This window comes from Dendropsophus ebraccatus, chromosome 5 (genome assembly GCF_027789765.1).
Source record: "Dendropsophus ebraccatus isolate aDenEbr1 chromosome 5, aDenEbr1.pat, whole genome shotgun sequence".
Lineage (NCBI taxonomy): Eukaryota > Metazoa > Chordata > Amphibia > Anura > Hylidae > Dendropsophus > Dendropsophus ebraccatus.
Genome location: NC_091458.1, coordinates 41,592,799 through 41,609,554, shown reverse-complemented (window position 1 = coordinate 41,609,554; position 16,756 = coordinate 41,592,799). Strand labels below are relative to the sequence as shown.

Below are 16,756 nucleotides of genomic sequence, written 5' to 3'. Positions count from 1 at the left end.
TTGCATACAGACCCCTAAGAAGTGCTCAGTGTACTATTTTATTGGGACCTCTACTATTGTTTCTGATTTCTGTATTTCTTGCGCAAGGCATATCTAAGTTCACTACTGCTTCCACAGTGTAAAGGGGGTACCACAGAGTGTATATAGGTGCAGCCACCAACAGATTGTATCTCACAGCTGTTGCCCAGAATTTGGCATAATGGTGAGATTAGGCCGCCTCAGATGCATCCATACATGCTGCTCCTGCTGTTTCCTGTCCATTTCTGTGGTGTTTCCATCATTTTTTGAGGTTGACAGGTTTTCACACGACCTTTCCTCTACCGAACTTGGGTCCCCTGCAAAAATGCTCAAGTTTCCCATTGACTTCAATGGGGTTTGTTACTCGAAACGAGCACTCGAGTATCAGGAGATATTCGTCTCGAGTAACGAGCACCCGAGCATTTTAGTACTCGCTCATCACCAGTCAGAATATAATCAGGATTGCAGAAACACATCTGTGATTGGAATGCATGAATTTAACAATGCCCAGGCAAGGAGGAGCAAGAAAGAGAATAGGTGCAGTTGCAGTTTAATAGGCAGATGGCAGCATAAGCTGAAAACAGGCTGACCCTATATATCCAGAGCATGTTGCCATGTGTTCACCCTAGTGACCAGAGGTGTCATCACAACAAGGATTAGAAGGAGGACACAGAGACATATGGACTCCGTTGGAGACCAGCAACCCCAGGACCAGCATGGAGGTTAGCAGATTCAGGACAAGGAAGGTGCCGCCAGCGGTGAGTCCTGTCCAGCAACATTACAGTTACCATGGCAGCGAGAGCCTTTCTGAAGGCCTCCATGCCTGTCATGTTAACACTACAATTACTACGTGCCGCAGGCAGGTTGTATTAGTGGAGTGCAAATTTCACATTTGATTGCTTATAAAAAATGCAGAGTACAGTGGCGGGCACCCAGGGATGGGACAGCAGGTCAAAACTGCCAACTAGCAACACTTCTGGGCAGTGACCTAAATATCAAATAAAGTTTTTCAAGGTCACATATGGTGCATGACTAAACCAGCAGGTATCATTACATTCCCCTTCCAGACCTCTATATATGGCTGCCAACAGTTTTAATGGTTCAAAACTGCTGACAAATCCCTTTTATTCTACCACTGGACGCAGCAGTCGTCGTCAGAATGGTTACAATCTGTTTGCAGTGGAAGCACAATACAAATTACATAAATTAAATCCTTTTTCACCACAATAATTTTGAAATGAAAATTTAAAACAGCAAATTATTAGGAATGCTAATTTCACGCTGTTTTTAATTTTACATTGTAGACAGACATCATCATGGATAATATTTCCAAACCTGCTAATGTTGTCATTCCCTTAAACCAATTTATAAAAAAAAAAGTAATTTTGCACATTAAAATTACAGTATCAGTATATAGTAAATATTATAGTCACATGATGATGATTTTTTTCCCTAAGTGTTGTGCTCTAAGCTTTAGGAGCACATGTGCTTCTGTAAATGCATAGGCAGTTGTACTAATTTTTTATATACACATTCATTTCAAACAACACATTAATTAAAAGTAGACAATTCAATTAAAAGAAATGACTGTAGAGAAGTACATCGGTATTGGCATAACCACTACCAGGATGGCAGACTGAAGGCGCACCAAAGATACAGTGATGATAGGTGAAAGAATAATCTATTGCTTTACAGGCAACACGTTTCAAGGTGCTTAGGACCTCTTTTTCAAGCCAGAAGAAGACATGCTAGAAGTCATGCCAGAAGAAGACATGAGGCATGCCATCTCTATCGGTCATTGGTCATTAGTGATGAGCGAATACTATTCGATCGAATAGATATTGAGATGAGATGAGATATTCGATTATTCGATATTCGTACGAATATCCCGCAAATATTCGACAAATATTTGATAAGCGTTCAAATCCCCCAGCTTCCGGTTTCACCCTCCAAATGGTCAAATAGATGTTTTTCACTAATCGAATACTTGTTGCCATAGACTTTAATAGCATTTAAGCTGGTGAATTACACCTTGTAGTTGCCAGTGTATGTTTGGTCTCCAGCTACACCTGTGTATCTTATTGTTCTGCTATCTATTTGACACTTGGACTTCGCATTTGCCTCATCCTCTGTACTGCGTTACTTCTTGTGTTTGACCTAGGACCGGACTCTGTTTACCCCTTGTTTGCTGATTCGGATTTTGACGTGACCTCCTGTTGCTGACTCGGACTGCCTGACCTGTTTGTATATACCTGTCTGTGTGTACTGTCTACCTCCCCGTCTCCCTAGGTAAGTTAGGGACTGTCGCCCAGTTGCTGCCCTAGGGGTTAGCCTAGGGGTGCAAGCAGGTAGGGACAGGGGTTGCGGGTCTAGACAAGGGACTTCCATCTTCCCGGACCCCAGGACTCCCTGACATCTTACTTGAGTTTGTCTGTCTTGTTTCGTTCGGTGTTTCATCTTACCCAGTGTAGGGACTGAAGTCAAGTGTTCACTTGTAGCCTAGTGCAAGTCCGGGAATGACTTTGATTTAGGTCCCAGGGACCCTAACATCAAGAACTAGAAAGCTTTTGTTTACCTCATTGCTTAACAAATTTTGTCTACTTCCAGGGCTTGATTTGCAATTTTTTTTCCACAGCCTATCACCCTCAGACCTATTGTCAAAATAATTTAAAAAATTTAAAATTTGAAGACTATCATCAGAATCTTTGTCCCTTGGCAGCTTAACTGTGTGAGTTTACTTCCATGTGCAGCACATGAAAAAATCTCTTCTACAGTCCATGACTACTAAGGTTTCCTTAGCCATTTACTGTATAATAGATTCTCTTCAAATCTGACATAACAACAAGGACTCTTCTTGTAAAAGTATTTCATTTAAAAAAAAAAAAAAAAAAAAAAAAAAAGGTGTAGGACTCCCCCTCCATTTTCGCCTGGAGACAAAGTCTGTCTTTCATCCAAGCACATCCATCTCAAGACCTCCTTGATTGCTGGGTCCATATACTGCCTTAAAATGTATCAGTCCAGTTTGTTAGAAGCTTTGCATTCCAGCATCTTTCTGGATACCTAATTTTTTCCATGTCTGTCTACTCGAACCTCTCACTGTAGGAGTTCTGCAATCTCCATTCATCTGATCTATCTAATTAACTGAAAAAATTTGGGTAAGAAAGATCCTAAAAAACCTAAGGAAACATCTAAGCTCCTTTTGCTTCCATAAAGGATCAGTAAGGTCATGTCCTAAGGCTTCTTATTGAAGTCAGACACTGACTTGAAGAGAAACATACATCAAAAAGAAAGTATGAGAGATATGTTTCGCATATAATTTTTTCCAGAATTCCCAGTGGTACATGAATGGCCTATAGGTTTCCATATGTCTTTATGACACTCTCCTGAAGAAGAGACATTATCTCTTTGGTCCCACAATGTAAGCCCCCTCTAGAGCCAGCCATCGTCTTGCTCTGTAGAAGAACAATAACCCTAAAACAGTTGTCTTCTTCTGGGATAATCATTGTCTTGGCTTTTATTCCCAGGAATGTCCTGAGGCTTCTTATTGAAAAGGAAAAACAAAAATAGATACAAAAATGGATGCTGTTGTATGCAGAATCCATTTTCCATTAAATTACCTAGCCCTATTGAATGGGATAAATTTCAGTGTAACCTTCAGGTTCTGTTCACACACAGTCAAAATAATGTCCAGTCTTCATGGACGGCCATCATTTAACGACAAATACCAGCTGTTATTGTATTGCAACAGATGTTATTTCTATAATAATGGCCGTTGTTTGTAAAATAAAGGCAGTTATTTTGCCGTCCAATCAAAACAGACATTATTTCAACAGTGTGTGAACATAGCCTTAGACTGCTCTCAAAAAATTGTATTTTGCATACATATTACACCACATTCTTGTAGACCATAATATGGAGTTAAAGATAATCTTTGGGGTTATTCACGTGAGCATAGAAGATGTTCTACGTACACCCATTTTGCATATGGAACATGCACATTGAAGTATATGGAGAGGGAAAGTGTTCCATATTGGATCCATAACCTATTAACTATCCATCAATGTTTATCGTGCAGAAATACGGATGCAATAGTGAAGCAATGCTGATGCAATATTGAGCACATCCTGATGTCATTTCATTCATTAGACGTTCTTATTCCAGATCTTCTGTAAGGAATAAATGATTACTTATCAGTGAACTGAATCATAAATGTACGTATGTTTATAAAGTGTGGAAGAAGAGGGAACAAGGATGACATGGATACTTCCTCTAAGCTCTGTACAATAACATCAAGCTCTGCCTCACAGTGACAATTCAATATACAAGTCTGGAATAGAACGTTTACGCTTTTGTTCTTGGCAGAAGTGGATGGATATTCTACTAGGAACACACTGTAAATCATTCAGCTGTTACAACCTTGAATGTAGATAAACGAAATGGTAGAAATTTGTTCTTGACAGCAGGAGTGGAAGAGGTCCTGCGTCATTTCATTATATTAAAACCATGTATAAAGACTACTGTCCGAGTATTCTTGGACATTTCACAACATTTGCAAAACGTCACTATACAAACACGCAAATGATAGATTCTAGAGTTCATATCTTGTAGATTAGCTCATACATAGCAACTTAATGATAACAAAAATGAATGCTTGCTGTACTGGGGATATAAAAGGAACAGTGTCCCTCTTATTTGACACTGGAAAAGTACCAAACTTTGTGCTGTGTACGTTCAGCTCAAAAGCATAAGAGAAACAATAGTGGACTATGGTGATAAAATAACAAACCAATTTCATTGTAATAAACAGCCAACACATTTCCAGGGGTATACTCCCATCTTCATCAGGTCCATAGTAAAATTGCTACATAAAAACCCGTTACAGTAATAAGACATCTCAATGGGCCGAAATAATATCTGTATATTATAGAAATCATGATTTAGTTCAAATATTAGTCATTGTCAAAATATTGGGTTATTTGGCACCGGTTTTCACTTAGCTCAAAACTTTAAAAAAATTAAGTACCTGCCTACAGGTCCTAGAACTTTGAATAGAACTAACATAAAATAATATTATTTCAATTAATTATATTAGGAAACTACTGTATCAGCAGTTAAGACCTTTCTAACCTGCTTATATGGGCTAATAGGGCACATTACATTATTTACCAAATTAGCGTTATTATGTCTAAAATGCACTATTTTTCTTAAAATGAAAATGAGGGCATTCAGTGCACTGGTGGCAGTACTTTACTTCTCTGAGAAGTGACCCGAGAAGCACCTTAACTTCACCCTCAAAACACGATTGGCCCTTGCATCCACCTGAATCAAAATATCCTCCTCTACTGGCAGCACCACATCTGTCTTCTCCTGCAGCCCCATTTCCTCCCCACCCATTGCAGACCTTCTTTTCACACCACCATCTCATCTTCATCTCCTGCATCACCACAACATCATGCATGATCATCTTTCTATGCCTTATCACAACTTTTCCACCACCAGTCGATAAAACATTGCTCCCCTGGAATGATTACACCCTCCCCCCCCCTCCCCCCCTTTCCTGGCATCTCTACTAACTTTTTTTCTAGTTGTATGGACCCTTTTACACAGGCTGACTATCAGCAAGGATTGTTGCAAGAAAAGCTACTTCAGCCAATAATCGGCTTGTGTAAAAGTGTCAGCAATCATCCAAGAAGCAGGAAAACGCCTCTGCTGATTGCATCTTTTGTGTGGGCGGTAAAAGTTATTGCTATAGGCCGCACATTTCCCTGTATACACAAGGGATGTGCGGCCGATAGCAAGAAATTTAAAGGGGCAATATAGTAATTTTTCGTGTGGCTTGACCACGCGATTGATCGTGCCTTTTAAAGCCAATGGAAACAAACCCCAACCTGACTGATATATCAGGCCGTGTAAAGGAACCTTATGACTTGCAGGAGAGACTGTCGGTTTTGGTGGTTCTGAGAAGGTTACCAGCAATAACATTTAAAAAGAAATTCACAATCTCCTCTCCATGTAATAAATAGGTGTCAAAGACACTGTTTAAAGAGGTATTCTGGCCAAGGGGTATTTTTTACTATATGGCTAAATATGGGCTATTGTAAGGTAAACTAACTTGCTGGGCTCCAGCGCCGCCACCACAATCATGGGTGCAATCCATCCTCTCTGTCCCTTGTTCGTCCGCTTCAGAGTGTTGGGGCCATGACGTTGCAGGGCCGCCCAGCCAATCAGCAACTGCAGCAGAACATCACAGCCCCAACTCCTGGAAGTGACCAAACAAGGGATGGAGCAGCAGGATTATGCTGGCAATTGCGGTGGTGGCGCTGGAGCCCAGGAAATAAGTTTACTTTATTCTGTTAAAACAGCACATGCCCAGCCTTATAGTCAAAAACACCCTGTACCCGGAATATCCCTTTTAATTGCTGAAGGCTCCAGAGAAAGAGATGAATGTAGAACATGGAGCTACGTACTAACTAAAAGGGGTAGATTTAGGAATATTTGAAACTTTGGTACAATTTTAGAAGCCAAAGCAAAGAATGAATACTTTAAGGGGCAAGTCAAAATCTGCAGCTTTGGAGATTTTACCATGAAAATGCTGACAATACTGAGAATTAGCATATTCTGCACCATAATTGATGAAGCTTTTCTTTTTTTCTGATTTGATCCAGAAATGGTGAGGATGTTCTGCAGGAGATGTGCAGCAGCTGCACCCTATATAGCACTTGAATCTTCCATCTACAGGCCATCTACACCGGCCAACAGGCTGCAGCAAATGAGCACCAAACTCTGACACCAAGTCAGACACAACTAATCATGCGTATGTATTATATGAAAATCCTGGCACTCACCATTTGCATCATCATATACGCGTTCTACTGTTCACATTGTAATGGTTATGGAACTGAATAAAAGTATATGATGATGCAAATGGTGAGTGCTGTGATTTTCATAAATACATTGAATCTGGGACTGTGCTCTTTTCCTCGTGCACCACCAGCTGACACGAAGTGCCGCTCTGATCCTTTTCCGTAATCATGCGCATGGGCGCTGCATTGTTCATGGGGCCGATTCATCACATCATTGTCGAATGCACATCACCTCTTTACACAAGGCCATGTGCGGCCAACAACAATGCACTGAATGGGCTGCATAACAGATCAAATCATCCAATGAATAAAGGCCCTATATCAGCCATCATGGCCTATAGTCACTTTGTGTAATAGAAGACAACGTGCACACGCCAACGATCAGCCTGGCAACAATCTGCTGACGATCGCCCTGGCAGACCACAAGCCCCCACCCCTTATCCGCTCCTTCTTGCTCACTATTGGTGCATGTAATAGCAACAGCAATGGGCAGGGGAACGTGGCACAAGCAAGTGCTGACCTGACAGGTCGGCGCTCACTTGCTCTCCACATCACCCCATGTAATAGAGGCTTCAGCTATTGCTTGTTTATCGGCTGATCACACTACCTAATTGCTGGTGATCAGTGTTCCTAGGGACACTTCTTTGCCAGATACTTGGGCCATAAGACTTCTGGATCATGGGTTATGGCTATCTTCCAAGAAACATACAATTTGTGGTTTTCACTATTTCTGCATTTTGTACAATATCATGAATCAGTATGGTCAAACCTCTCTGGGAAGTATTTTCACATGACCTTAAGGGCGATAATTGAAGCAAATAACCTCCTGATCATAGAAGTTAGGAAATTCACTTGGAAACCAGATTAGTAATTAATGCACATAGAAAAAGAGAAAACTTACAAACCCCTGGTAAAATGTCTGGTGTGTCTTCATATACACATACTTATATTTCATGTACAGATTTTCTCAGAACTCTCCCTCTGCCCCTAGAGAGACTTGATAAACTTATTGATGGGCCTCAGTGTGAACCTCATAAATCTCCTCCTTTTCTTTAGCAGATACATTGAATACAAGTGAAGACGTATTGAAACCCCAAGACCTATAGTATGATCACATGCATGTTTTCAGGGTGTGTCCATATGGTCTTAGGCAATGTTAACACACTGTTAGGTTATGTTCACATGGACCAAAAGAGCTATCATTTATGCCACTTTGCCACTTGTAGCTTTTAGGTGACATAGATTTCAGGCACAAGACAGTCATGGATGTACCACATTCTTTTATAAGGCTTATACCTCATAAGGTTGTTTCCTGGGTAAAATAGCTCATCAATTACTGATCGGCTAGGTGCTGACACCCATGCTGATCACCTGTTCACTACCCACACTATATAAGGAACAGAGCAGGAAGCAGTTGGCTCTATTCACTGTGTAGTGGCCGGACCAGATTGCTGCAGTTCAGCTGTCATTCACATTCACAAGCTGAGCTGCAGTTACAGGTTGCCACCTCTACACAGTAAATGGAGCCAACTGCTTCCTGTCCTGTTTCATGTATAGTGCGGGTGTTAAACAGCCAATTGGCAGGGGTGACCTATCCTGTGCAAAGACCATCAATCTGTCACGACTGGCAGGTGAGGACAAGACACTCGACAGTGGGCCCTAGATCTTACCCCACCCACTGTCACCTGCCTACTTGCCTCGGTCGACCCTAGGCGGTCGCGGACAACCACGAAGACAATCCCTATGCTGTATACGTGCAGAACATAAAACGCGGACAGACAGACAAACACAATGCGGGGAGTCAACTAGCCGAGTCAGAAACCAAACGAGCAACGCAGTACAAAATCAGAACCGAGCGGAGAGTCAGGGGACAGGCAAAAGGTCAGAATCCAGGCGAGACAAAAGAGGAAGGATAGGGCAGAATACAAGGGACTGGGGAGCTGGGATCAGAAACGACTAATAGCCAGCGATTAGAGGCTGGCAGGGGCACCGCAATGATGAGGCGACCTGAATCGTCTGCCTCAGGCGGCGCCACCAGCTGTCTTCATGGGGGCGGCATTCAGTGGCAGATTATAATATGAGCGGTTCGGGCGGCCGCCCACATTATAATCCGCCACTGACTGTACCCAGGGCCGCTTTAACCAGAGGGCACATGGTGCACGTGCACCGGGCCCACTGGTTAAAGGGGCCCCCCCCGAGCAGGCCGGCCGTTGCTATGTGCGACCAGTGCGGTCGCACAGGGCTCCGGCCACCAGCCTGTCATGGGGGAGCGCCATGGATGGGTAATCTACTTACCCCTCCATGGCGCCCCCTGCAGGGCCCCCCCGTCCGCCGCTGCCCCCGTCCGCTGCTGCTGCAGCGCTGAAGCGCCGCAGCAGCAGCGACACTGACAGAGAGAGAGCCATTGGCTCCCTCCCTGTCAGTCACTCTTGTGGCCGCACTTCCTGCGGTCACAAGAGGCCGCACTCTCCCTCTAGCGGCCGACGTCACTGAAGCGTCGGCGCGAGGGTAAGGGGAGTGCAGCCTCTTGTGACCGCAGGAAGTGCGGCCACAAGAGGGAAGAGAAGAGGAACGCGTGGACCCAGGTGAGTAACAGTGTTTGTTTTTTTCAATATTATATGGGAGGGGGAGCACATATACTATGGGGGAGCACAGGGGGCTATATACTATGGGGGAGAACAGGGGGCTATATACTATGGGGGAGCACAGGGGGCTATATACTATGGGGGGGGGCACAGGGGGCTATATACTATGGGGGGGGCACAGGGGGCTATATACTATGGGGGGGCACAGGGGGCTATATACTATTGGGGAGCACAGGGGGGCTATATACTATGGGGGAGAACGGGGGCTATATACTATTGGGGAGCACAGGGGGGCTATATACTATGGGGGAGAACGGGCGCTATATACTATTGGGGAGCACAGGGGGCTATATACTATGGGGGAGAACGGGGGCTATATACTATTGGGGAGCACAGGGGGCTATATACTATGGGGGAGCACAGGGGGCTATATACTATGGGGGAGCACAGGGGAGCTATACACTATGGGGGAGCACAGGGGAGCTATATACTATTGGGGAGCACAGGGGAGCTATATACTGTTGGGAAGCACAGGGGGCTATATACTATTGGGGAGCACAGGGGAGCTATATACTATGGGGGAGCACAGGGGAGCTATATACTTTGGGGGAGCACAGGGGGCTATATACTATGGGGGAGCACAGGGGGCTATATACTATGGGGGAGCACAGGGGAGCTATATACTATGGGGGAGCACAGGGGGCTATACACTATGGGGGAGAACGGGGGCTATATACTATTGGGGAGCACAGGGGGCTATATACTATGGGGGAGCACAGGGGGCTATATACTATGGGGGAGCACAGGGGAGCTATATACTATGGGGGAGCACAGGGGGCTATACACTATGGGGGAGCACAGGGGAGCTATATACTATTGGGGAGCACAGGGGAGCTATATACTATTGGGAAGCACAGGGGGCTATATACTATTGGGGAGCACAGGGGAGCTATATACTATGGGGGAGCACAGGGGGCTATATACTATGGGGGAGCACAGGGGGCTATATACTATGGGGGAACACAGGGGAGCTATATACTATGGGGGAGCACAGGGGGCTATACACTATGGGGGAGAACGGGGGCTATATACTATTGGGGAGCACAGGGGGCTATATACTATGGGGGAGCACAGGGGGCTATATACTATGGGGGAGCACAGGGGAGCTATATACTATGGGGGAGCACAGGGGGCTATACACTATGGGGGAGCACAGGGGAGCTATATACTATTGGGGAGCACAGGGGAGCTATATACTATTGGGAAGCACAGGGGGCTATATACTATTGGGGAGCACAGGGGAGCTATATACTATGGGGGAGCACAGGGGGCTATATACTATGGGGGAGCACAGGGGGCTATATACTATGGGGGAGCACAGGGGAGCTATATACTATGGGGGAGCACAGGGGGCTATACACTATGGGGGAGAACGGGGGCTATATACTATTGGGGAGCACAGGGGGCTATATACTATGGGGGAGCACAGGGGGCTATATACTATGGGGGAGCACAGGGGAGCTATATACTATGGGGGAGCACAGGGGGCTATACACTATGGGGGAGCACAGGGGAGCTATATACTATTGGGGAGCACAGGGGAGCTATATACTATTGGGAAGCACAGGGGGCTATATACTATTGGGGAGCACAGGGGAGCTATATACTATGGGGGAGCACAGGGGAGCTATATACTTTGGGGGAGCACAGGGGGCTATATACTATGGGGGAGCACAGGGGAGCTATATACTATGGGGGAGCACAGGGGAGCTATATACTATGGGGAGCACAGGGGGCTATATACTACTGGGGAGCACAGGGGGCTATATACTATGGGGGAGCACAGGGGGCTATATACTATGGGGGAGCACAGGGGGTTATATACTATTGGGGAGCACAGGTTAGCTATATACTATTGGGGAGCACAGGGGCTATATACTATTGGGGAGCACAGGGGAGCTATATACTATTGGGGAGCACAGGGGTCTATATACTATGGGGGAGAGCACAGGGGGCTATATATTATGGAGAGCACAGGGGGGCTATATACTATTGAGGGGGAGCACAGGGGGGCTATATACTATTGGGGGAGAGCACAGGGGGGCTATATACTATTGTGGGAGAGCACAGGGGGGCTATATACTATTGGGGAGAGCACAGGGGGCTATATACTATTGTGGGAGAGCACAGGGGGGCTATATACTATTGTGGGAGAGCACAGGGGGGCTATATACTATTGTGGGAGAGCATAGGGGGGCTATATACTATTGGGGGAGAGCACAGGGGGGCTATATACTATTGTGGGTGAGCACAGGGGGCTATATACTACTGGGGAGAGTGCACAGGGGGGCTATATACTAATGGGGGAGCGCACAGGAGGGCTGTATATAACTGGAGGAGCACATGAGGGTCTATATACTACAGGGACACCTTAAAACTATGGAGGCATAGAGGGGTGTAACTATGTAGGAGTACAGAGGGGTGTAACTACTGTATAGGGGTACAAGGGACCTAACTACTGTATGTGTTGGAGCCTAAAATATTTGTCTGGCAGATTCTGGAGAGAAGATTCACAGCCAGGAGAAGACTTCAAGGTGGCCCAGGCTGGATGGAGAGAAAAAGAAAAGGTGACAGACTCTGATCGGAGAAGACGCCTCCGGTGAGTCACTGGATGTAACTTCACTCTGTTATAGGCTTGTACTGATAGGGGTCATGGTATGGCGGTATTATGTAATGGTATCAATGGTGATATCTTTCTGTTTTGTTTAGTGCAGTTTTTATGTAATATGTAATCACTGAATGGTGGAAATAGTGTTATAAGGTAACTACTGTATGTATTGGGGCTCTTGATACAGTGTGGGGGCAAATTCAGTACATTATACAATGTGCAGAAAGGTAAGGGGGGGCCCACTCTTGAGGGCTGTGCACTGGGCCCACCAATGTATTAAAACGGCCCTGACTGTACCATGTACTGGAGCCCCCCCGCCCCCGGGCAGTATCTGTAATGAGATGCTGTGAGCGGGGGAGACTGTATTCATAAGCGCCGCGCTGTACTAAATCAGCCGCGCGGTGCTGATACTACAGCGCGGCGCTTATGAATACAGTCTCCCCCGCTCACAGCATCTCATTACAGATACTTCCCGGGGGGGCGGGGGGGCTCCAGTACATGCATTCCACGTCCGTGATCCGTCAGGATCACGGAACGTGGGAATGCAGCCTTAGTCCCCGGCTGATGTGCGGCTGCCCGGGGTGTCCCGTCCTGTCCCCGGCAGCGCGCGCATCAGAGAGCTCCCCGTGCGCCGGAAGTCACAGGCACAGGCGCACGGGGAGCTCTGTGATGCGCGCGCTGCCGGGGACAGGACGGGACACCCCGGGCAGCCGCACATCAGCCGGGACCAGACCAGAGAGGCTCGACGGGGGAACGGAGGGCAGGTGAGTTGTGTGCTGTTTTTTTCTTTTTGTTTTATCTGCTGTGCAGGGGGGGGGGGGAGAGGGGGACCATCTATAAGGTAGGGGGGGGGAAGGGGGCCATCTATAAGGGAGGGGGGAAAGAGGGGGACGATCTATAAGGGAGGGGGGAAAGAGGGGGACGATTTATAAGGGGGGGGGACCATCTATAAGGGAGGGGGAGAGGGAAGAGGGGGACCATCTATAGGGGGGGGCCATCTATAAGGGAGGGGGGAAAGAGGGGGACCATCTATAAGGGGGGGGCCATCTATAAGGGAGGGGGGAAAGAGGGGGACCATCTATAATTGGGGGACCATCTATAAGGGAGGGGCGGGAGGGGGACCGTCTATAAGGGGGGGGGAAGAGGGGGACCATGTATAAGGGGGAGAGGGGGACCATCTATAAGGGAGGGGGAAAGAGGGGGACCATCTATAAGGGGGCATCTATAAGGCAGGGGGGAGAGGGGGACCATGTATAAGGGGGGGAGGGGGACCATCTATAAGGGAAAGGGGACCATCTATAAGGGAGGGGGAGAGAGGGAAGAGGGGGACCATCTATAAGGGGGGGAAAGAGGGGGACCATCTATAAGGGGGGGGAGAGGGGGACCATCTATAAGGGGGGGAGAGAGGGAAGAGGGGGACCAACTATAAGGGGGGGGAAGAGGGGGACCATCTATAAGGGGGGAAGAGGGGGACCATCTATAAGGGAGGGGAAAGAGGGGGACCATCTATAAGGGAGGGGGGAGAGGGGGACCATCTATAAGGGAGGGGGGAGAGGGGGACCATCTATAAGGGGGGGAGAGGGGGACCATCTATAAGGGAGAGGGGACCATCTATAAGGGGGGGAAGAGGGGGACCATCTATAAGGGGGGAAGAGGGGGACCATCTATAAGGGAGAGGGGACCATCTATAAGGGGGGAAGAGGGGGACCATCTATAAGGGGGGAAGAGGGGGACCATCTATAAGGGGGGAAGAGGGGGACCATCTCCTAAAAGATCAGCACCCTCCTCTCCTGACATTCTCTGTGCTGCTGGGACTTCTCCTATAGGATTAGCACCCTCCTCTCCTGACATCCTCTGTGCTGCTGGGACCTCTCCTATAGGATTAGCACCCTCATCTCCTGACATCCTCTGTGCTGCTGGGACCTCTCCTATAAAGTCAGCCTCCTCCTCTCCTGACATCCTCTGTGCAGCAAGGGACCAAACATTATGTTTATTGGGGACAGCAGTGGGGGGGGGGGGGCAGTAGTGGATTATAATGTGGGCGGATTGACGGGGGGGGGGGGGGGGCGTCATTCTATAGTTCGCCTCGGGCAGCAGAGAGGCTAGAATCACCCCTGGAGGCTGGCACTGACAACACTTTATACTGGATCAGGAGCCCGGACCAAAGGCTGATTGGTCCGGCCTCCTGAATCCAGACACATAGCAGCTGGTGCACTGCAGGCTGAGTGGCAGAGAGATCCGTCACTCAGCCTGAGCTCAACAGCACTCAGCTGCTCGGCCGGGCGACGTACACTAACACGAGACCCGCGGCTCCCCTGGTTACTAGGGACGCCGTCGGGTCTCCGTGACGTCACCCGGCCCTGCCGAGGAGGGCGGCGCTGCGCTCCAGCCGGACCAGACGACGCTGGAGCGCGGTCAGGTAAGTTACTGACATTACCCCCCCCTTCAGGAGGGGCCTCCGGACCTCTACCTAAGGGACCAGGCTTAGATGGATTTTGCAGATGAAACTGTCTAACTAGACGTGACGCATGCATATCCCTACTTGCTACCCAAGTGCGCTCCTCTGGCCCAAATCCTTTCCAATAAACTAAATACTGCAAAGAATTCTGAACCCGACGAGAATCCAGAACTCTCTCCACCTCATATTCTAGTTCACCCTGAATGACCAACGGAGCGGGAGGAACAGACGGTAACACCGGATTAACATATTTTTTCAATAGAGATTTATGAAAAACATCGTGAATTCTTAGACTCCTAGGCAACAGCAACTTAAATGATACTGGATTTATGATCTCAACTATAGGATAAGGACCAATGTATTTGGGAGACAATTTACCAGATGGTGTCTTTAATTTCAAATTTCTAGAAGAGAGCCACACCTTGTCACCCACCCTGTACTCAGGGCCAGATATGCGTCTTTTATTAGATTGTTTTTTACAATTTTCTTGAGCTTTAACCAGGTTCTGCAGAGCCTGGGCCCAAACTGTGCACAGTTTTCTGTAGATTCTTTCGGCGGATAGATTAATGGATTCGGACGCATGTACGGAAGAACAACGAGGATTAAACCCAAAATTACAAAAAAACGGCGACATTTTGAGAGACTAACTTTCACGATTGTTTAGAGCAAATTCAGCCAATGGTAAGTATTCTCTCCATTTCTCCTGTGAACCTGCAACGAAACACCTTAAGAATTGCTCCAGTGACTGATTTACCCTCTCCGTTTGTCCATTGGATTGTGGATGAAAGGCTGAAGAAAATGACAAAGATATACCTAGGCGACCACAAAACTCTCTCCAGAATCTAGATATAAACTGTACTCCCCGGTCAGACACAATATTCTCTGGTACCCCATGCAAACGTAAGACATGACTAATAAAAAGAGAGGCCAAGATACGAGCATTGGGAAGTTTGTTGAGAGGAATTAAGTGACACATCTTCGAGAACCTGTCAACAACCACCCAAATCACCGTTTTACCCTTAGAGGGTGGTAAATCAGTTATAAAGTCCATGGAGATGTGGGTCCAAGGTCTAGCAGGCAGAGGCAGGGGTTGAAGAAGTCCCTCCGGTAACCTGCGAGGAACCTTGGACCTGGCGCAAATCTCACAAGCTTCTACAAACAGTTTAGTATCCGTAGCCCAGGATGGCCACCAATAATGACGAGACAGTAGATATTTGGTACCAGCAATACCTGGATGACCTGCCAGTACTGAACAATGTGTTTCTTCCAACACTTTCAACCGAAGATTAGGGGGAACAAATAGTTTATTTTCCGGGGTGTTTCTAGGCGCCATAGCCTGAGACTGAACCACCTGAGCAGCCAGATCGGGCTGCAGTATAGCCACCACCACCCCAGGAGACAAGATGGTTTCGGATTCTTTTACAGGGACTTCGTTAATATTGAAACTACGAGATAAAGCATCTGCCCTTACATTCTTGGAACCCGGTCTGAAGGTGATTTCAAAATTAAACCGTGTAAAAAATAATGCCCATCTGGCTTGCCGTGGAGTAAGGCGCTTGGCTTTATCTAAATAAATGAGGTTTTTATGATCGGTTAAAACCTTAATTTTGTGTTTAGCCCCCTCTAAAAAATGTCTCCACTCGTCAAATGCCCACTTAATGGCAAGGAGCTCTCTATTGCCAACATCATAGTTGCATTCGGTTTTGGAGAATTTCCTAGAGAAATAGGCTATGGGTCTGAGGTTAGTGAGTGTTACTGGACCCTGTGACAGGACAGCCCCTACCCCCACCTCTGATGCATCTACCTCGACAATAAAAGGCAGTTCAAAGTTAGGTTGAATCAACACCGGAGCGGCAGAAAAACATGCTTTGAGTTTGTCGAAGGCCAGAATGGCTTCAGGAGTCCAGTTATCCATATCAGCACCCCTTCTGGTGAGATCAGTTAAGGGTTTAGCAATCACTGAGAATCCCTTAATAAATTTTCTATAGTAGTTGGCGAAACCCAGAAATCTTTGAAGAGCTTTTAGATTCCTTGGGCGTTCCCACTTTTCAATGGCTGCCACTTTAAGGGGGTCCATACCAAAAGAACTAGGGGTGATCTTATATCCCAGAAAAGAGACCTCCTGAACACCAAACTGACACTTCGACAACTTAGCAAATAACTG

The 16,756-nt window shown here is 46.8% G+C and overlaps 1 long non-coding RNA gene across 1 annotated transcript in view; it reads left to right on the top strand.

The window, feature by feature from the left end:
• Positions 1-687: 687 nt before the first annotated feature.
• The window catches only part of LOC138793498 (uncharacterized), a 61,833-nt gene continuing 45,764 nt past the window's right edge, over positions 688-16,756 (top strand). The window contains exon 1 of the long non-coding RNA XR_011363281.1: positions 688-776. This is a non-coding gene — a long non-coding RNA (uncharacterized lncRNA). The remainder of the gene's footprint in view (positions 777-16,756) is intronic.